Here is a 19,112-nt window from a genome sequence, read left to right on the forward strand (position 1 = left end):
GTTTGCCTCTTCAGGTGAACGTTAAGTACAATACAAGGTGGTTGTCTTGCTCAATAATCCCCCCCCACTCCCACCCCCAAGTAAAATTGACCCATCACTCCCGTGGGCACATCGGCTGCTTTCTTTTACTGCCAAACGCACAGTCACTACAGCAAACCCTGTGCAGGGATTTTCTTAAAAATATATAAATGATCCTCGCATTTTGATGTCGCGGCTTCGAGACGTCTCAAAGCGCTTCACGGGATACACTGTGAAGTGTCGTGACTGTGTGTTTGGTGGGCGAAACAGCGGCAGCCGATGTCAGTAGGACTGCGGTGGGCAAGTCCAGATCCACAGCTTCAGCTCCGCCAAAACAGGAGGACACAAGAGGACACAAGTTCAGGGATGTGAAGGGCAAATTCAAGACAGAAATAACAGGAAGTATTTCTTTACACAGAAGATAATCGTCAGCGAGAATGAGTTACCAGGAAGAATGCCAAGATCAGGGACTCGTTCGGGAACCAGTCCGTAATCGTAAGATAGTCGGGGGGGGGGGGGGGAGGATGAGATCAAATGAATTGAACATCTTTTTATCCTCTTTGGATATGAGGTGTATGTAGTGTACAGCAATAAGAATAGTAATCCTGGCATTTGATACAGCCTCTTACCACGTCTTTGAGACGCCTCAGAGCGCTTCACAGGATAGACTGTAAAGCGAATTGACTGTAAAGCGAATTGTGGGTGAAACGCGGCAGCCGATTGCCCACAGCAGCGTCCCCCACAAACAGGGGGGTGACGTGATGTTTTGCGTTGGGCAGCTTAACAACAACAACAACACGTGACATTTACGCACAGCGTCTTTCACGTCAGGAGGACGTCCCAAGGCTCTGGACAGTCAGGGATCTGCACCCGAGCCGGTGGGTTGGGATCAGGAGGAGGGGGGGATTTGGAGGGTGTGGGCGGGGGTAAGGGGGTTGACTGAAGGCGCGGTCGAAGAGGAGGGTCTTGAGATGGGTCTTGATGGAGACATGCTGACACATCGAAAGCTTTCTGCCAAGACACACTGGGGGGGGGGGGATTGTTATTATTGTACACAAACGTGCAGTTAGGGCTCATATCCTCCCACCCTTTTCTCGATGAAGAAATCCGTTAAATACCACAAAAGTGCCCCCAATGTTAATCTCCCAGCAAGATCAGGCATCAATACAAGTGCAGTGTTGGAGAACGTACAAACTCCTATCCTCTCGTCCTCCACTATACTCTCCACTGACCCCTGTGTCCGTCCCTCTATAATTGTCTTCGATCGGGCGAAGCCGGGGATCAAGTGTGAGGGATAGAAATCCTCTCAGGTTCTCTGTATCTCACGAAAGATGAAATTGAGTTGGTTTAAGAACCTGGGATGGAGCCAGCGAAGTGTCAGCCGGGTGTCCTGCACAGGCACAAAGCACATCACCTCGCCTGAGAGTCTCCAAACCAGACCAGGGTTCCACATAAAAATAAGGCGTGGAGGCCGATAGCACTCGCCTCGCAAGCGAGAGGACCCGGGTTTGATTCCCGGGCAGGTCAGGGCGAGACATTGGGCAAGTTTCCTCACTCCACACACACACACATACACACGCGCGCCTCTGTTTACCGGCAGTCAGTAGGAACTTGGTTGTTAGTCGACTGGCGGATCGCTTTTCCGGGGGTAACAATCCCTTCAAAAAAAAATAATAATAATTTGGTCACTCAATCCATAGCTGTGCACAATCGGCTGCCGCGTTTCGCCCACAAAATACGCAGTCAATTCATTTTACAGCGTATCCTGTGAAGCGCTTTGAGACGTCTCGAAGACGTGATCAGGCGCTGTGTCAAATGCCGGGATTATTATTTCCCTTTGTTTGGTTTCTCTGTCTCCTCGAGTGACACTCATCTGATCCAGGAGGGTGTTAGGCACAAGTTTGTAATAGCCGTGGCTTGAGGACCCAGTTAGGCTTTAACCAGCTAAAGCTCCATTACTTGCCCTCGCTTTCCAGTGAAGGGCGCAATGCGAATGCAAGTTGTTGTTGTTGTTACTCCCTACACAAGGCTCTGAACACAGCAAGTAAGGAGCCTGCACTTGACACAGCCTCTTATCACGTCGGTGAGACGTCTCGAAACGCTTCACAGGTTACACTGTAAAGTGCAGTGACCACGTATTTTGAGGCCGATTGCTAGTTATCTATTTATCGATTGATTTATTGATGTGTTGATTGATTTATTGAATTATTTATGTCGAAGGAGTTAATTCCATCCGGGATTGGAACCTGGGTCCTCTCGCTTGCGTTCATCCTACTTTCCAACCCCCCCGCCCCCTTTGTCGAGAGCGTTCGGGTGGAGGAGTGCGTGAGGGACTAGTGAGATGATGATTTGTCTTCATGGAGCTGGAGGCAAGCAGGCAGCGATTAATGTTTTATAACTTCAGTGGCTCATTCTCATCTGGTGCTCGGCTTTATTTTGGGGTTTTGTGCATCGTTGCTCCTCATCAGGTCTCAAAAGAAATCTCCAACCTCCACTGCGGGCGCTTGACAAAGCTCCTCACGTTACAATTAAGGCTGTGTGTGTGCGTGTGTGTGTTTTTTTTACAGCAGGATATTTAAACCCACAGCCGTGAAAGAAATGCCATCTCCAACCGCTTTAGGAATAGATGGAACAAAGGCCTGTGAGCAAATTCATACCATCCGAGTACAATGGGAATGTGTATTTATACCGTTAATTAAATGTTGCAAAGTGCCTGGCAAACCCCCCCCCCCCCCACCGCCATGATTTGAATTGAAAGGTACGCCATTTATACAGTCAATTCACCCTGCAAGTCAAAGCCCTAGTGGGTAGGAGGGTGAGGTCCTCTCTGGACGAGCAGCGGGAAAGCTTGGCCAGACAGCGCTCTCGATGGCCGAGCTGTGTGTGTGGGTTTAGCTGGTTAGACTCCAGCAGTTACCCCCAACGCACACTCTGGGCCTCCCCCCTTCTCGCCAACCTGCGCCTAATAGCTTCCGAAATTAGGTAAGCGGGGGGTGTCCCTCCAGGGAGAGAGGGAAAGAGAGAGAAAGAGAGAACGCACTCTCCGACAGTCTGTCTCTGGGATTTGCAGGTGTAGGTGGTCTGGGGGCTCTAAATAAAGCGCGGTGATGGGTTTCCGTGTGTGTGTGTGTGTCAGGCGCCCGGCAGACCAGTAAAAAAACACAGTCACGCTTTATCCAGTTGAACAACATCGTGCCCTGTTAGAGCACTCACCTTTTGTTGCACAACGGGTCGATTTCTACGTCATCAACAACAACAATATAAATGCAAGTTGTTGTTGTTGTTTTAGGGAGTAGACTTGGACGAGGAGGGGCGCTGGAAGCCAGCGTAACTGTATAATAACAACCCCTCTGCGTTCGACAAAGTTGACCTATCACCTCGTCGAGACGTCTCAAAGCGCTTCTCGGGATCCATTGCAAAACCGAGTGAACTCTGCGTCTTGTGGGCGAAACGCGGCAGAAAGAGCCAAAGCCGTTTAAGTCCCGCGGGGAATCGAGCGCCGGCGTTAAATTAGCAATGAACGACGATGAATTATGAATGCAATAAATAATAAACACTATGCCGCGATCAAATGCAGAGGGAGAGTAGCTGAATTGCGTGTGGGTTCAAACCCAGGCACCCGGTGTAACTGCAGCAAATTACATTTCTCTCCTAATCTCCCACTGCCATCAGAGGCCATTGTATTTCAGCCTCTGCTCCCACATCATTGTGACATTTTGCTAAATCAATCCCAGGGCCTTCACACTGCAGTGGTGACCCCTTTGGAGTTTGGTTGTAATGTGGTTGGAGCGTTCGCCTCGCGAGCGAGAGGACCCGGGTTCGGTTCCCGGGCAGGTCAGGGCGAAACGTGGGGCAAGTTTCCTCACTCCACACAGGCGCCTCTGTTTACCAGCGGTCAGTACAAACCCGGTTGTTACTCGATTGGCCGATCGCTCTCCGGGAGTAATAGTTCTTTAAAAAAAATAATAATTTGGTCACTCAACCCACGACTGTTTGCGGGGACGCAGCTGCGCGCAATTGGCTGCTGCGTTTCCCCCACAAAACACAGTCACTACACTCTGCAGTATATCCTTTGAAGCGTTTTGAGACGTCTCGAGGATGTGACAGGGCGCTGTATTAAACACAAGGATTATTATTATTAAATAAAGTCCTGACGTGGGGGCTTGACATGACAAGCAAATGACTCAGAGGAGAGAGAGAGAGCCCCACCCTACCACTGAGTCAGGCTGACACCCGACCGTTTAAAAGCACTGAAAATTTCAGCCCAGTGTTTTATACTTTAATAATATTCAACCCGCGGTTTGAAAAGAAAAGAGAAAAGGAAAGTAAAATAAAGCCTCGGTTTGTGCTGCTCCTCACGACCGGTGACCTCGAGACTTTCAATGCAATGACTTGTCAGCACTGCGCACACACACACACACACCGCCATCAACGTTTGGGCAACTGTTGGGGAGTGATGTTTATTGAGAGTCGGGATGACACCATCCCACGAGAAAAACATTTGAACAGATTGAGCTGCTCCTATTCTTCACACATCACAGCGAGAGGCTGTCACTCCTAATGAGTGTCGCCCTCGCCAACCCCCGAAGAATCATTAGGTCTCGCACAGAGTCAGTGGCATCTTTCTCCATGTACGGTCTCTGCCCTCTGCCCCGTGTGCAATGAAGCATTAATAACCCTTGCATTTGATGTCAAAGCGCCTTCGAGACATCTCAAAAGCGCTTCACAGTAACGCGAACCGCCCGTGTGCTTTGTGGGCGAAGCGCGGCAGCCAATTGCGCACGGCAGAGTCCCCACAGACAGCCGCGGATTGCGAGTGGCCAAATTATTATTGTTTTCAACAAGGACTTATTATTCCCCGGGAAAAGCGATCGACTAACAACCGGGTTCCTACACACAGAGGTGTGCGTGTGTGTGTGTGTGTGGAGTGAGGAAACTTGCCCAATGTCTCGCCCTGACCTGCCTGGGAGTCGAACCCGGGTCCTCTCGCTCGCGAGGCGAGGGCTCTAACCCCTGAGATACAGGACATTGTCGTGCTCCCCTCTTCCCTCCCTCCCTCCCTCCCTCCCCACCATCTCCCTCGCTCGCGCAGCACAGGCATTGGATTGAAGTGTCAGTCCAAATCGTGGTGAGCTCAAAGTTCGAGGAGGAATACGTGTACTGAACGAGAGTCTCACTTATCATCGAGAGAATAGAATTGAAAAGCAGTTGCTTTTGTAGGTCACAGCTTAATTGAAACATTTTTTTCTTCACACGCTATTTAAATCTAATGCAAGCAAGTATCGCTTCCACCTTTTGACGTAGCGTGTGTTCCTGCAGCAGCAGCTAATTTTTACATTGAGCTGGTTTAATCTGTCGCTTGAAAGTTGCTGAATAATAATAATAATAATCCTTGCATTTGATATAGCGCTGTTCACGTCAGGAGGACGTCCCAAAGCGCTTCACAGAACACACTGTAAAGTGAATTGACTGTATATTTGTGGGCGAACGCGGCGGCCAATTGCGCACAGCAATGTCCCACAAACAGTCGTAGATTGAAAATGACCAATTTATTATTGTTTTTGGTTTTTGGAGGGATTGTTATTAGGCTCTGTGTGGAGTAAGGAAACTTGCCCAAGGTTTCGCCCTCTGCCTGGAATTGAACTCAGGTCTCTCACTTGCAAAGCGAGTGCTCTAACCACTGAGCTACAGGACTCCACTCCAGAATGTTCCAACGGTTCAGCAAAAAAAAAATGACACGATTGCAGTTTTCGGGGTTTCTGAAACCTCTCACCTGACAATTTGGGGGTCCGGTGGGTCAGGAAATATCGGACAAAACGTCAACAACGACAAGCAGTCGGTAATAATAATAATACTCCCGGCATTCGATACAGCGCCTTATCACATCTTCGAGACGTCTCAAAGCGCTTCACAGGATACACTGTAAAGTGAATTAACTGTGTGTTTTGTGGGCCGAACGCGGCAGCCGATTGCGCGCAGCAGCGTCCCCACAAACAGCCGCGGGTTGAGTGACCTGTTTATTTCTTTATTTTGAAGTGATCATTCCCCCCGGAAAAGCGATCCACCAATCGACTAACAACCGGGTTCCTACTGACTGCCGGTGAACAGAGGCGCGTGTGTGTGTGTGTGTGCGTGTGGAGTGAGGAAACTTATAATAATAATAATAATAATATTAATAATAACTTGCCCAATGTCTCGCCCTGACCTGCCCGGGAATCGATCCCGGGCCCTCTCGCTCGGGAGGCGAGTGCTCTAACCCCTGAGCTACAGAACTCCACATATATTTTACCCTTTGTGTTGGGTAGTAATAATAATAATACTAATACTCTCCCCGCCCTCCCCACCACCAGCTCGGGTGCAGATCCCTGACTGTCCAGCGTCTTGGGACGTGCTCCTGACGTGTGAGGGGCTATCACAAATGCAAGGATTATTATTATTATTATTATACACACTATTATAAGGTGTTGTTGTTGTTGTTGCCCTGGAGAGTCAGCTTAGACAACATGATTCCAAGTGCCGACGTGTGGGGGATGGGATTTGGGGGCTTGAACCCACAACCTTCAGAGAGGCGCGAGAGAGAGAGAGAGAGAGACAGAGAGAGAACGCTACCCACTGAGCCAGTCTGACTGGCAGAAGGTTCTTGTGTTTGTGGCAGTTGTGGAGGAGACGGGATGGAGGGCGGGAGCCACAGGGAAGCTGTCAAACCCGCCGAGCAGCCAAAGCCGTCAGCGTCTGCCAGGAACAAGCGGACGATCTCGTACACAAAGAGACAAAAATGCGTCCGAGCCTCGCTGGCCAGGCGGGGGGCGCGATTAAGTTTCCGGTTAATTTAGGCCAGCATCTGGACGGAGGTTTTCCAGAGCGCTGACGGGGATCGAGGGGCGAGACGGCAGAGAGGCCCCGGCCCTCGAAACCCAAAGGTTTTTTCTGTTGCTCGTTTTGAAGGTGGCTCTTCCAAAACCGTCCCTTTCCGCCAATCTGGATTTGAACTGACGGGGGCTGCCGTGTTTCGCCCGCGAAATACGCTGTCTCTCCACTTTATGGTGTGTTCTGTGAAGCGCTTCGAGGGTTCTTCGGGGACGCGATGGAGGCCCTGTGTCAAATCTTAAGCATCGTTGCCTTCGAGACGTCTCAAAAGCGACTTCGCGGACTACACCGCAAAGTGGAGGGGAACGGAGGGGACGTGCTGTTTTTCTGCGGGGCGGAACGCGGCAGCCAGTTGCGCTCAGCGGAGTCGTGGAGCGATTGTATTATGACTCGCGGCGGTGAACCCAACAGCCAGTTCGGCACAGCACCGCAAACTCCATCTCGCGCCTTCCCCCCGCATCGCAGCGGCTCGAAGCAAAACCCCGGGCGCAGTTCTGGCTGCCGCGTTTCGCCCGCGGAACACGCACTTGGCGGTGTATCCCACGAAGCGCTTCGAGACGGGATCAGGCCCCGCACCATCATTATTATTCTTCCGTCATCCTTGGGTTCCGGTAATGCACTAAAATCCCGGATTAGTAATGCCGATCCTCGCCCCCTTTCTTGGACCAACCTTGGACCAGCTGAGAATTGGCCGCCCGCAAACAGTCGTGGATTGAGTGACCACATTTTTTATTAGGGTATCGTTATCCCCGGAAATGATAACTAACAACCGGGTTCCTACTGACTGCCGGTAAACAGAGGCGCGCGTGTGTGTGTGTGTGTGTGTGGAGTGAGGAAACTTGCCCAATGTCTCGCCCTGACCTGCCCGGGAATCGAACCCGGGTCCTCTCGCTCGCGAGGCGAGGGCTCTGACCCCTGAGCTACAGGACTCCACAGAACTGAGGCATCGGCCGGGTCTATGATTAAACAGAAACACGTCCGATAGAAAAGCTGTCATTTTTCCAGCTCTGCTCCCATCTGTGTCACAGAGAGCTTGAACCTCAGAGAGACAGAAACAGAGACAGAGAGAGAGATGTCCTTACTCAGAGATTGCAAGGGACTAGCAGTTCAGCTGTTTTTTTTTCCCTCATTACCCATAAATAAATCAGCTCGGACTGAATCTTGTCACCAATGCTATATTTAGGTTTAATTGGTTGTTTTTTGTGCCGAGGCTCCTGGCGAGGAGAATTCGTTTCAGAGGGTTTATATATATATATCTGCTTCTGACATTTAAACAGGGATGTCTTTGGTGACTGCTTGGTAACTTTGAGCGAGCGGGAGAGATGATGCTGTGCTTCTGAGTTGCCCGGTTCCTCTGTGTGACGAGAGCTGTTTTAATGAGCGTGTGTTCTGTTGAACTCCCCTCTGGAGCGGGGGAACAGAGCTGTATAAAACACACCGCGAGGGTCTGGGAACCGCGAGCTCCTCTTTAATTACTCGGAGCTCCTCTGCTTTTTTTTCCTCCCCGGCCTGAAGCGTGTAAATGTTTATCCTCACTGACAGCGCACGGTTTGGTAAACTCTGGCTTTGCGCCGTTCGTCTGACGGCAAGCTGACTATTATTGTTAGGTTATACTCTCCTGATCAAACAGTTCCTCAACACGCACGCATACACACACACACACACGCTCACACGCACACACACCACACGCACACATACACAAAACATATTCAGACCATACATAGTGAGATGCAGGAACAGGATTCATCGGCAGGACCTGGAAGGGCCGACCAGTCACTGGGGGGCAGGGAATCCTCCCCCTCAGCCCCTGGTAACCCTATAGCCAAAGCCCTGACTGATTAACTAACTAACTAACTGACTGATGACTAACTAACTAACTAACGGGGAGAGTGGGGTCCTAGCTGGACAAGCAGCGGGAAAGTTTGGCCAGACAGTGATATCAATGACCAAGCCACGTGTGAGTTTGGCTGGTTAGACTCCAGCAATTACCCCATAGCACCCTCTGGGCTTCCTCCCCCCACCCCAAACCTTGTGGGGAAACTCTTGACTGCCAACAATAGGACCAGGTCCCACACAGCGCTGCCCTCAGGGACACTGAGGGCGAAACACGGCAGCCAATTGCGCACAGCAGTTTTGTGTGTGTGTGTGTGTGGAGTGAGGAAACTTGCCCAAGGTCTCGCCCTGACCTGCCGGGAATCGAACCCGGGTCCTCTCGCTCGCGAGGCGAGGGCTGTAACCCCTGAATAGTTGATGTTGTTGTTGTTGTTGTCGTCGTTGTTGTCTTAGTTACTATAACCTCCAGGAGCTAAGTCAGTTCAGGATGAGAAACGCAGGGACATTGCTTTCCTGCCCAGCTCCCCGCAGGCTACTCTGTCGGCACCGTAGGCTTCAGACAATTCTACGCAGAGATTTACAGGCTATTGATGCACATTCAGAGGTTGCGTTCAAGGTCAAAGGCTCTGTCACAGCAGTTGATGTCTTTTGAAACCGCGAATAGCAGAAACACAGAACAGCGGCTTAAAGGTGAAGAACATCAGTCGGGGGCATGTTTACTGTGAAGCGCTTTGAGACGTGTCGAAGACATGATTAGTGGCTATATCAAATGCAAGGATTATTATTATTATTATTATTATCATTGTGTCCGGTGTTGGTTAGCCCACTCTAGGAAAGATATTAAGGCGATAGAGATAATAAAAATAATAATAATTCTTGCGTTTGATGTAACGTGAGTGCTGGCAATCTCTTAGCTCTTTTTCTCAGTACAGAAAAGGTCCATCATATCTGCCAACATTTACTCCACATCGTTTTGTTTATTAATACCATTTTCCAGCAATTTCCCCCAAACTTTAATCTTTTTTTTATGTCGTTACTCAGGTACTTAACCATTTTTGAAGGATTCCATTGATATTGATATAGTTCCAGCTTCAAAAGTCTCTTTCGGTGATTAATCCCACACACTGTAGATCCTCCTAGTGAAGATGTTATAATATAATAATATTAATAATAATAATTGCATTTAACATAGCTCCTTATCACGTCTTCGAGACGTCGCAAAGCGCTTCACAGGACACACTGTAAAGTGGATTGACTGTGTATTTTGTGGGCGAAACGCGGCCGCCAATTGCACACAGCAGCGTTCCCCACAAACAGTCGCGGGTTGAGTGACCAATTATTATTTATTTTGAAGAAAAGCGATCCGCCAATCGACTAACAACCGGGTTCCTACTGACTGCTGGTAATCAGAGGCGCGAGCGTGTGTGTGTGTGTGTGTGTGTGTGTGGTGTGGAGTAAGGAAACTTGCCCAACCTTTGGCCCTGCCCGGGAATTGAACCCAAGTCCTCTCACTTGCGAGGCGAGTGCTCTAACCCCTGAGCTACAGGACTCCACAAGCTTTACTCAGAGAATAATCGACGACTGGGACAGGCGGCCAGGAAAGGTGGTTGAGGCCGGGACATTGGGATGCGTTTAAAAAGCAGCTTGATGGTGTGATGTGGGACGATAGGATGGCTGTTCTGGAGGGACCAGATCAGTTGGGCTAAAGGTCCATCTTCGACCAAACCCAATCTTCTGATATTGTGATCTGCTGGGGGAATTGGCTGCCTCGTTTCTCCCACAAGATACACAGCCAATCTACTTTCCAATATGTCCTGTGAAGTGTTTTTGACCTGTCTCGACGTCTATATCAAATGCAAGGATTATTATTATTATGATTATTAGCGTTCCTGCAGTAAGCTTGGTTTAATATCGAGGTTAAAGGCTGCTTTCACCGGCAGGAGGACAACAAAGCTCTCCTGCAAACGCAGGTTACAAACTCAATCTCAAAGTCATGATCTATGGTCTCATTCCAGCACAGCCATTTCCTTGTATTAACTATTAATCAGTGTAAAGCAGTCGATGATATATCCATCCTTCCCTTAAGTGATCGGTCCTAGAGACTAATGGAGAATCTTACACAGTATAGTGTGGCTTCAATTCCCAAAGGGACTTGGAGCTCATAATCCAGTCTGGCACTCCTCAACGAATTGTCTGAGGCATTGAACTGCGTGTCGGTTTGGCTGTTCAGACGGACATTAAAGATTCCCTTTGCACCTTTCGAAAGAAGAAGGGAGTTTCTCCCGGTATCCTGGCCGACAAACACAGATCGGGGTTAAAAAGTCAGCCACTCGGGTCTTGGCTGTTCGTGGGCCATTGCCGGGCGCAAGAAAATCGGCTACGAAATACGCAATCACTACACTTCACCGTGAAAACCCTGTGAGGTGCTTTGAGGCCATCGATGCAACAGGGTGATGAAGTCCTGCGTCAAATGCAATAATTATGAATATCATTGTGACTTCATTCCGAAACAGTCAGAAGCGGTTCTCCATTGTTTTGCATTGAGGAGCCTGAAGAAGCCAACCAGCTGTTCAAATATTGGCTTCTAATTAACTTATCTTAAATTAACAAATATAGTTTAAACATAAGGTAAAACTGGAGGCATTAAGGCACAGATTAAGGCCATGAATTTTTATGCAGTCCTTATACATACCGAGCACCGCTGGCCGTTCTCGAAAAGCTAAAGGACTTGATACTATTTCTACTTAATTCCATGCGGTAGCTTCCTGGTGGTTTTAACAGAGATGTGCGTGATCGAGCCTTGTTTTTAATTGCTAATGGTTGGAGCCTGGCATATATGTTAATTGTTTGTTTCTTTATTGTGGAGTCCCTGTATCTCAGCGGTTAGAGCCCTCACCTCGTGAGCGAGAGGACCCGGGTTCGATTCCCGGGCAGGTCAGGGCGTAACGTTGGGCAAGTTTCCTCACTCCACACACACACACACGCACACACACACGCGCCTCTGTTTACCGGCAGTCAGTAGGAACCCGGTTGGTAGTCGATCGGCGGATGGCTTTTCCGGGGATAATAATTCCTTCAAAACAAAAAAATAATAATAAATCAATCACTCAACCCGCGGCTGTTTGTGGAGGACGCTGCTGTGTGCGTTGGCTGCCGCGTTTCGTCCACAAAATACACGGACAATTCGCTTTACAGAGTGTCCTGTGAAGCGCTTTGAGACGTCTCGAAGACGCGATAAGGCGCTGTATCCAATGCAAGGATTATTACTATTATTAATATTGAGAGCACTGCCTGACAAGGTCCTCGTGCTTATCCAGCTGGGACCACACTACCTATCAAGGATTTGAGTTAACCAGAGCCAACAGGAGTGGAAATAAATAGATGGGTTCATGTGAAAGACAATCACCGGGGTTTGAGTTATAATAATAATTATCATAATTATAATAATCCTCGTGGTGTTTGACATAATAGCGCCTTATCGTGTCTTCAGGACGTCTCAATGACCTGTTTCAGCGCTGATACATTTTAGTCCTTCTCTGAACTGTGTGTGTGTGTAAAATAACAGCTCTGTGTGTGGATTCGAGGAGCTGATGTCCATCTCCTCTCTCTGGAATCAAACTCAACCGTGAAGGGAAATGTGAAATTTACAACATACAGTGTGACATAAAAGAGTAGCCAAACCATTGCCTTGTTCATCCTCCTCCCCCCACCACCACCGGCACTCAGTTTAATTATGGTCAGCCGTGCGGCTGATACACTTGGCAGTGTACCCATCTTCGTGCTTCAACAGAGACCAAACCAGACTGAGACCTTCGTCTATGTGTGTTTACCCTTTAAATAAATCCATTTTTTAAAAAAATACACATATATAGATATAAATTCAAATATATATCAATATAAATACATTTCGCCCACAAAACATACAGTCAATTCACTTTACAGCATATTCTGTGAAGGGCTTTGAGACGTTTGGCCAACGAGATCAGGTTTTATATTGATAGTGCAAGGGTTATTATTGACAATGATAATAACATGAATAATAATAATATTATTAATATTGCTGATGATAATAATAATCATAATAAGCACTGCAGACCAGTCACCTCCTTGGTGACCATGATATAACCTCCGACTCGCTGCTTTTTTTGGCGCGTTTTGGGGGAAACGGGATTAAATTCCGCTTCCGAGACAGGTTTTCAGGGATTTGCTGGTCAGCAGCCTTAAGTGACAGTTCTCCCTTGTGTTGCCGCAACACAGCGCAGGTCTCTGTCAAAGCGCTCGCTGTGACCTTGTCGACTGCAGCAGCTGAAACCTGGAACACAGACCCTTCATCGGCCGGTAATGGATTATTGACCAACAGTTTGTTCTCTTGTTTTGGGACCGAGGAATAGGAACTCACGCACCGAATGCTCCACTCGTTTGTGGGGACCTCGCTGTGCGCGCAATCCGCTGCCACGTTTCCCCCGCAAAACGCTTTCCTGCGAAGCGCTTTGAGCGCTCTGGAAGGCTCCATAAGTAATAAGTATTATTAATGGTGTGCCTGGAGATTAAAACACTCAATCTTCGTTTCGAGCTGGCGAGAGCAAGGAACGTTACATTGTGAGGGGTGAGATGTTAAACCAACAAAACAGGCAGATCCTCCCCAGAACGGCCCTGACAAGTCGGCCTAGACTTCTGCGAGTCAAAGACTTGAGTCGGGGGCTCGAACCCACAACCTCCTGACGCAGAGGTGAGAGTGTTACCCCCGGAGCCGGGCTGACCTGCCCCATTTTAATTTTAATTCTAATGGCGCTTCGCTAAAGGCTCTCCCCCACTCTCCCTCAAATGCCAGGATTGTTATTATTTTTAGTACGATTGTTGACTGCTGCACATTCTTCATTAAACTTCATGCTGAGGCCGGAGCTGCAGCGTTGTCAGCGAAGCAATCTGTCACAAGCTCACCATCCTAACACCGGAAAACATCGTGAAGACCTTTATCTAAATGCCAGTCTTACTGTGAATTAATCACTTGAATTTCGCACACAAAGCAGTGAATCGAGAGCTGCAACTGTATATTGCTCAATTAACAAACCTTATGTAAGCTGCAAGCAGCGCTCTGAGAACAGCTGTGGAAACAGAGTGGTTTGAGACGTCCTCCTGATGTGAACCCTATACGAATACAATGCAATGCAATTTATAGCGTATAATCCTGGAGCTCAGGGGTTAGAGCCCTCGCCTCGCGAGCGAGAGGACCCGGGTTCGATTCCCGGGCAGATCAGGCTGAAACATTGGGCAAGTCTCCTCACTCCACACACACACACACACACACACACTCCCGCCTCTGTTTACCGGCTGTCAGTAGGAACCTGGTTGTTCATCGCTTTTCCGGGGGTAATAATCCCTTCAAAATAAATAATAATAATTTGGGGACGCTGCTGTGCGCAATTGGCTGCTGTGTTTCCCCTACAAAATACACAGTCAATTCACTTTACAGTGTATCCTGTGAAGCGCTTTGAGACATCTGGAAGACGTGATAAGGCGAGGATTATTATTATTATTATTTATGTAGCAGGTCGCAGGGGATAGGGTGAGTGATTTGAAAGCAAAGGGTCGCTGTTGTGAGCGTTTGCAATGTTGAATATTGCTGACGTTACACAAGATGAAACGGGTGTCAGTCAGCCTCAGTTGGCAGCACTCTTCCCTCCTCTGATTCGGAAGATTGTGGGCTCGAGCTGGGTTTCCGTCGCCGTATAAATGTAAATTTCTATTGCATTGTACCGGCTTTGCTCAGCTTTCTATTGAGTAGACTGGCAAGCTCCCAACTACTGGGCCAGATAGCGCTCGCTGCCTGTTGATCAGGAGATCACACGTTTGGCTAACGCCTGAAGAAGATTCCCATTAACCCATTGATATGACAATCCCTTGCATTTGATATAGCGCCTCACCGCGTCTCACAGAATAGACTGCAAAGTGAATTGACCATCGAGTTTGTGGGAGAAACGCGGCAGCCGATTGCGCACAGCAGCGTCCGCGCAAACAGGCGCGGATTGGAGAGACCAAACTACCGTTGTCATTTTTTATTCGAGGGAATCATTACCCCCAGGAAAAGCGATCCGACAATCGACCCACATCCTTCGACACTGCAGCGCATTCCCCCACCCCCACCCACACACCCCAACAAAAGTTCTGACGCGGGGACTTGTACCCACAACCTTCTTTCTGACTCTCATCTGACCAGCTGAGCCAGAGCTGAGACCTGAAGCCAGTAGCCTCAGGGGGCAAATGGGGCAACGAAAGGCGGCAGAAAACAACTTTAATAAATTTTATCGATCGACGACTTGACGTGCGAATCATGTAATCATTTCGCTGGGAGTTGAGAGTCAGTCCCATTTGGCGGTTGTGGCTCCCGAGTGAAAGTGGGTCAATTTAAATTCTCTGTTGCACGTCAGCCGGACTGTCAAAATGACATTCCTGATCAATAAAAAGTAATTCCAGTTGCTTGTAAACAAACAGTTTTGTGAGCTCCGCTGTAACTTACTCCTCCGTATTGCGCAATAAAACGGGCGGACCTCGTTGAAGGACTTCGCTTTTCCGGCCGGGACTAAAAACCAAAATGGAGTTTAATTTTGAGGCTTAATCGTGACCTTAATGATCCTCTGTGTCCTCTCACAGCGCCTTGCGCTTTGACACACAGTCAGGCTCCAAGCGCTTCACTGCCAGGAGTAGTGACTGTGCCTTTTGCTGTGACCGTATCCCGCAAGGCTCGGTACGTTTGCTCCAGTGCCTTTCCCTCGAGGAGCCGATCAGATACAGCTCCTCCTCGTGTCATCGAGACGCCTCAAAGCGCTTCGCAGAATGTACTGACTGTGTGTTTCGTGGGCGAAAGGCGGCAGCCAATTCTGTTGCTGTCGCGAGGACTATTATGTTGGTTTAAACCCCGATGATAATAGTAATAATAATAATAATAATAATAATAATAATAATCGTTACATTCGATGCGGTGCCTTTCACGTCGAGAGAGTGTCCCGAAGTGCTTCCCTAGAGCGTAAGTGACTGCGTATTGTGCAGGAGAAAGATCCGAAGTGTTTCACTGCTCCTTTGCCAATCCCGGGGAACGTGTAAAGCTAATATTGAAATCAATTATTTTATGAAGCACACACTCTTCCAATTCATTACTTTTTATCAGGATACGTATCAGAACAAACCTCTAATAAGTATCCATAGCTTTGCTGATATTTGCTCGTTACACTTCTATTTGGACAACTCAACCTTGACTGTCGCCTTCTAATCATGTGTGAAATTGGCTGCTGCATAATTTACCATCGCTTTCTGAAGCGTCAGTAATTTTTTTGGGGGGGGCTGGTCGCTCTCTGTAAAGGATGCAGAGTCATCAGGATTTGCACCGATTAGGAACCAGGAGAAGGCCGTTCGGCCCCTCGAGTCTCCTCCGCCGGTTTACTGGATCACGGGCACAATCTTTCAATCTTTTAATCCCATTTCCCTGCCTTTTCTTCACGCCTCCTTACACGTTTGACGGGGCATCTGTCGCGGACAATCCGGGCATCTGTCACGGCGCCTCGTCACGCCTTCGAGACCGTCTCAAAGAGATTCGCGGCATAGACCGTAAAGTGTAGTGACTGGGTATTTTGTGGGCCAAACGCGGCAGCCGAATTGCGCCCAGCAGCGTCCAGTCTTTTGTTGAATGCCACACTCCCGCCGTTCTCTCCCTCCCGCTCTGTGAAAACATTTTTCCCACTCGTGCTCTGCATGAAAACGTAAGGGTCACTCTCTGTGATTATTTAACCGCTAATAAGTAACCGCAGACCGAGGCCGGTAGATATTTGCAGGGTCAGGGTCAGGCTACTAAGGGGTAGATATTTACTGGGTATTAAAGGATACGAGGCAAAGGCGGGTAATTGGACTTGAGGTACAGATCAGCCATGATCTTATAGTAGGCCGGGACAGCCTCGAGGGGCTGAATGGCCTCCTCCTGTTCCTATGTTTCCAAAAACGAGATCCTGGTGAACGGATTTGAGTTTTTCAGACCCTCCTTTCGTCACATCCTAAAATACATTTACCCAAAGTGATTAACTGTGCACCGTACGGCATAATGAATACATTACAACCACTGCTTTAAGTCATATCAAACAGTTCAGCGCTCAATGTCTGTTAAAAGTGTATTCTTTAAATGATAATTAGCTCTGATAGTTACTTGGCCGGGCAGNTTTTTTTTGGAGTAATTTGACAAAACAAACCTTATCCTGCTTCGAATTCCTTAACCCACGTTCATTTCCCTGCTTGATCCCAATCAATTTTTCGCTAGATTCCCTTTGATTCCCTGCTTGAGCTCCAAGGTCTCTTTTGAAGGCTCCCAGACCACATACCATGTCCTATCTTATGGATAAGGTGTTGTTATTGGAGTCCTGTGGCTCAGGGGTTGGAGCCCTCGCCTCGCAAGTGAGAGGACCTGGGTTTGATTCCCGGGCAGGTCAGGGCGAGACATAAACATTAGGCAAATTTCCTTACCTCACGCGCCTCTGTTTACTTCGCTATAAGTATGAACCCAGTTGTTAGTCGATCGGCGGATTGGATTATTTCCCAGGGGGTAATAATCCTTCCAAATAAATCAATCTATAAATGAATCAGTAAATAGGTTTAATCTCTCAATCTACCACTGTTTGTGGGGACGCTGTCGGGCGCCATTGGCTGCTGCGTTTCGCCCACAAACTACACAGTCGTTACACTTTACAGTATATTCTGTGAAGCGCTTTGAGACGTCTCGAAGACATGACAAGGCGCTGTATCAGTAGTATTACCAGTACTACTATTATTCTACGTTATTATTATTATTGCACTGATATTCACTCATATAGTGTGGTAGGTACTCTCACCTCTGGGGCAGAATATTGTAGCTTCAAGCCCCACGTCAGGACTTTGAGCTCACGGTGTGGGCTGGACTGTGCCGAGGTGATGGCTTGTGCTACTTTGTCGGAAGTGGCGTTCTTCAAACGAACGTTAAAATCCACTTGAAATCAGGAAGCAGTTTTTCACCCAAAGGGTTTGTGGAAATCTAGAATTCTCTCTCTCTCTCTCCCATCTCCCAAAAGGCTGGTGGATGTTGGATCCATTCACATCTTCAAGACGGAGATAGATAGATGTTTGTTCGGTCGAGGGTACTAAGGGATATGGGGCAAGGGCGGGGAATCGGACTTGAGGTACAGATCAACCGTGATCTTATAGAATGGCCGAACAGGCTCGAGGGGCTGAATGGCCTCCTCCTGTTTCTATCGACATGGCGTTATCAGAAAGGAGAAGGGCGTTAAATGGGTCCAATCTCAGGACCTATTGTACACGGAGACACAGTCGCGCTCTCCCAGTAGCAGAGCGAGAACGCTGAGATCTAATATTGCAAACGATTGTGAATAATGTCGCTCTTGCAAAAAAAAAAAAAACCCAAAAACAAAACAGTAATGAAAACCCAAATAATCTTATCGGTGATGGATTTCTCCACGATTAAGAAATGACTTTGGCGTAACCTGTTTATTGCACTGGCACGCGCAGAGATTATATTAGTTTTGAGCCTCCGCAAATTGGCTTTGCACAACCTCCGCTTGTCAGTACAAACAGTTTTACACAATCGTCAGGAGACTCCAATCCAACTGACGCAGTGGGCAAATAGACCGGCTAAGCTGTTGGTAATTAATCTCAGGGATAGTTAATTGGCTGTAGATCCACTTAATGAGAAAATGTAATTTTGATTAAAGCCCAAACCTCGGAACAAATCTATTGAAATAGCGGGGTTGGTGGGAGCAAGGCTCGTGATTAATGCGGAACTCTCCCTCTCGCTCTCATTCTCTCTCTATCACACTCTCGTCTCTATTTCTTTCTCTCTCTTTCCCCGCCCCCCCCCCTCTCTCTCTCTCTCTCTCTCTCACACACACACACCTGATCTGCGCCGCCATCGCTGGCCGAGCTTTCAGTCGTTTTGCCCCGCTCTCCGCAGCTCTCTCCTGGAGTCCACTTGAACAGGCCGATGGGAGATTGCCATTTAATTGGCACCTCTGGCACTGGGTCACACCCTCAGCGCTGGATTGGAACCTGAGGGGGGACTGTTAGTTCTAAGTCCCAATGTAAGGCTGTGAACCTTCTGGCTCGCGGTGGCCTCACCCTAGCCATGAGCAATAATAATGTGGTCACTCGATCACCACGGCGGTTTGTGGGACGCTGCTGTGTGCAATTGGCTGCCCCCACCCTCTGCAACTCCATCCCACAGTCCCTCCGCCTCGCCCCCCCCCTCCCTCCCTCGCCTCCTTCAAGACCCGACTCAAGACCCTGCTCTTCGACCAACCAGTGCCTTTGGTCGCCCTCCTAACCCTCTACCCTCCCTCCCCCGCCCTCCACCCCCTCCCGATCTC

General features: G+C 48.6%; 1 protein-coding gene and 1 non-coding gene across 4 annotated transcripts in view; one reads left to right on the forward strand and one right to left on the reverse strand.

Moving 5' to 3' along the window:
* The window catches only part of LOC103189623 (dipeptidyl aminopeptidase-like protein 6), a 200,011-nt gene that overhangs the window by 121,853 nt on the left and 59,046 nt on the right, over nucleotides 1–19,112 (forward strand). The gene's annotated exons all lie outside the window — the stretch shown is intronic.
* trnag-ccc lies at nucleotides 6,219–6,292 on the reverse strand. The gene has a single exon. It is a non-coding gene; the product is annotated as a tRNA-Gly (tRNA).

The sequence above is a fragment of the Callorhinchus milii genome, unplaced genomic scaffold (assembly GCF_018977255.1).
Source record: "Callorhinchus milii isolate IMCB2004 unplaced genomic scaffold, IMCB_Cmil_1.0 Scaffold2, whole genome shotgun sequence".
Taxonomy (NCBI): Eukaryota; Metazoa; Chordata; class Chondrichthyes; order Chimaeriformes; family Callorhinchidae; genus Callorhinchus; species Callorhinchus milii.